Here is a 3,488-nt window from a genome sequence, read left to right as displayed (position 1 = left end):
CATGTTCTGAATATGGTTCAGAACAATCAGTTCGCTGGGTTACCATCTGAAGACCCAAATCAGCACCTGCAGAGATTTTTACAGTGTTGTGCTACTCAGAAGCAAGCTGGTGTTACTCCTGATGAGATGAAACTCCTCCTATTTGGTTTCTCTCTGCCGATAAAGCTTTATTCTGGTATAATAAGCTGCCTTCCACCATCACCACCTGGCCAGAACTTTCCAAGATTTTCTATCAAGTGGTACCCTTACCAGAAAACTGCAGATATGAGACATGCATAGTTACTTTCACCCAAGATCCTGGTGAATCTCTATATGAAGCTTGGGAGCGGTTCAAGGATCTGCAGCGTCTATGTCCTCATCATGGGTTGGACCAGTGGTACTTGTGTCAGATTTTCTACACTAGAGTTGATGCAGATACACGACGGGTAATTGATGGAGCATCTGGTGGGTTCTTCATGGATAAAGCAATTGAGGAAGGGTATGAACTTTTGGAGAAGCTAGCATCTAATCAACCTCTACCATTCGTTCCTCTTTGAAAAAGGGAGGTAAACATGATGTTGAAGCCATTTCTCCTACTGTCTGGGCAACTAGCTCTCTAACTCAGAAAATTGATTCCCTGAAGTTAGGTAATGATTCCTCCCAATGAGTGTTAATGCGATGGCTAGTGCTTCTAACTATAATGTGCATATAGTGATGCTTGTGGAATATCTGGCACAACTCTCAAGAGTGTCCTGCGCTGGGAAATAACTGTGAGGCCGTCAATGCTTTCCAGTCACAACCTAGGAACCAGTTCAACCCTATTCCAACACCTATAATCCTGGGTTAAGACACATCCAAACCTCTCATATAGGAGTACTAATGTGTTGAACCCTCAACCTCAACAACCATATCCCCTCAACAACAGGGTCAACAATACCAACCTCACAACAAGCTCCACCTGGTTTTCAGAGAAATCAAGCACCTCCACAGCCTGCTCCTCTGCTGACCCAGCCATGACAGAGTTGAAGAATATGATGTTCCAGATGCAAAGGGTTCAATGCTTTTCAAGCTGACACAAAAGCTCAACTGGAAAATTTGGGCACGCATAACAAGATGTTGGAGACTCAACTAGCTCAGTTGGCTAGTTCTTCTGCTAGTAGGCCACCTGGGGCCTTACCTTCACAATCAATGCAACCAAGGGACACTGCCAATGCCATCACTCTTAGGAGTGGAACACATTATGATGGTCCCCCAATGCCTAAGGATGGTCCGGTTGAGCCAGAAAAAAATGCAGACTACTGAAACTTCGTCAGCTCCTGAGGCTACCACCAACACAAATGCAGAGAAGCAAAGTACCTGAAAAAATTCCTCCACCACTCCTGCGATAAAGGTTCCATTCCCACTCGTCTATCAAAGAATAAGCTGGATCACCAACTTGGTAAGTTTATGGAGGTAGTAAAATCTTCAGGTAACTGTCCATTTACTGAACTCATTACTCAAGTACCTGCATATGCTAAATTTTTGAAGGAAATTTTGACTAGGAAAAGAGCCTTTAATGCAGTAGAAACTGTTGCCTTTACTGAAGAATGTAGTGCTCTTTTGCAAAATCAATCCCCTCCTAAATTGAAAGATCCGGGGAGTTTCTCCATCCCTTGTAATATTGGCACCATATTTATTGACAAAGCCTTATGTGATTTAGGTGCTAGTGTTAGTGTCATGCCCTTGACTGTTTGAAAAAGCTTGACATGGGAGATTTAAAATGTACCAACATTACTCTTCAAATGGCTGACCGTTCTGTTAAATACCCCCTAGGTATCTTAGAGGACGTTCCTGTGAGGGTAGGTAAATTTTACATTCCTGTGGATTTTGTTGTGCTTGACATGGAAGAGGATACTCAAATCCCAATCATTTTAGGGAGACCATTCCTTCATACTGCTGGAGCTGTCATAGATGTTAAAAATGGGAAATTGACTTTGACTGTGGGGGATGTAAGGTAACTTTTAGTTTGACCAATGCCTTGAAAAGTCCCATGCTAGAGGAAGCCTGTTACAGAATAGATGTCATTGATGTGCTGGTTAATGATGACATGCCTCAATCCCTTTTGCGGGATCCACTGGAGGCTTTGCTTTGTTTTACCTCTTCCACAGGTGATGATATTATCCGGACTACTGAAGTGGATGCTTGGGAAGCAGCTTTTACCTGTGTCGAGCTTGAGGTATACCACTCATGAGGATGAACGGTTAGTATGTGCTACTCACCGGTAGAGGTAAAGAAACCTGAACTGAAACCCCTTCCCCCTTCTCTGGATATGCTTTTCTGGATGATTCTGAAAATTGCCCTGTGATTGTTAGTGCTGCATTAAATGATGGTCAAATGTCTCAACTTTTGTCTGTTTTGCGACAACATAAAAAGGCCATTGGATATAATATTGATGATTTGAAAGGCATAAGCCCTGACTTTTGCATGCATAAAATTCATCTTGAGGATGATCATCGTCCTAGTATACAAGGTCAGCGTCGTTTGAACCCGAATATGCAGGAAGTTGTCAAAAAAGAGGTTATGAAATTGCTTGATGCTGGGATTATCTATCCTATTTCTGATTCTAAGTGGGTGAGTCCAGTTCAAGTGGTTCCTAAAAAGGGCGGTACTACTGTAGTTAAAAATGAGAAAAATGAATTAATTGCTACAAGAGTAGTTACTGGGTGGCGTATGTGCATTGTTTATAGGAAATTAAATGTTGCCACTAAGAAAGACCATTTTCCCCTTCCCTTCATTGATCAGATGTTGGAACGTCTAGCTTGTCATTCTCATTTTGTTATCTAGATGGCTATTCTTTTCTTCCAAATCCCTATCCACCCAGATGACCAGGAGAAGACCACCTTTACATGTCCTTATGGTACCTTTGCATATGAAGGATGCCCTTTGGCCTATGTAATGCCCCTGCTACTTTCCAACGTTGTATGATGGCCATATTTTCGTAATTTATTGAGTCCATCATGGAAGTATTTATGGATGACTTTAGTGTGTATGGCATTGATTTTGATGCATGTTTGCTGAATTTGCTAAAGTACTGAAAAGATGTGAGGATGTCCACCTTGTCTTGAACTGGGAGAAGTGCCACTTCATGGTTACTGAAGGAGTGGTACTTGGTCATATTATTTCTGAACGAGGCATCCAGGTGGACAAAGCAAAAATTCAAGTGATTGAGCAATTACCCCCTCCTGTGAATGTTAAGGGTGTTAGAGGTTTTCTTGGTCATGCGGGATTTTATCGCCGCTTTATCAAGGACTTCTCTAAAATTGCTAAACCACTTACTCAGTTGCTCCTCAAGGATGCCCCGTTCCTGTTTACTGATGAGTGTCTAGTGTCTTTTAACAGGATCAAGCAAGCTCTGATTACTGCTCCTATCATCCGATCTCCAGATTGGACCCTCCCATTTGAGATTATGTGTGATGCCAGTGATTATGCTGTGGGAGCTGTCCTTGGTCAGAGAAAAGACAACATCCTCC

The 3,488-nt window shown here is 42.3% G+C and overlaps 1 pseudogene; it reads right to left on the bottom strand.

Moving 5' to 3' along the window:
- Nucleotides 1-254: 254 nt before the first annotated feature.
- LOC125498020 (small nucleolar RNA R71) lies at nucleotides 255-367 on the bottom strand (annotated as a pseudogene).
- Nucleotides 368-3,488: the final 3,121 nt, after the last annotated feature.

The sequence above is a fragment of the Beta vulgaris genome, chromosome 5 (genome assembly GCF_026745355.1).
Source record: "Beta vulgaris subsp. vulgaris cultivar EL10 chromosome 5, EL10.2, whole genome shotgun sequence".
NCBI classification, from domain to species: domain Eukaryota; kingdom Viridiplantae; phylum Streptophyta; class Magnoliopsida; order Caryophyllales; family Amaranthaceae; genus Beta; species Beta vulgaris.
Note: the sequence above shows the minus strand (reverse complement) of the source record. Positions and strands in the feature narration are given on the sequence as shown.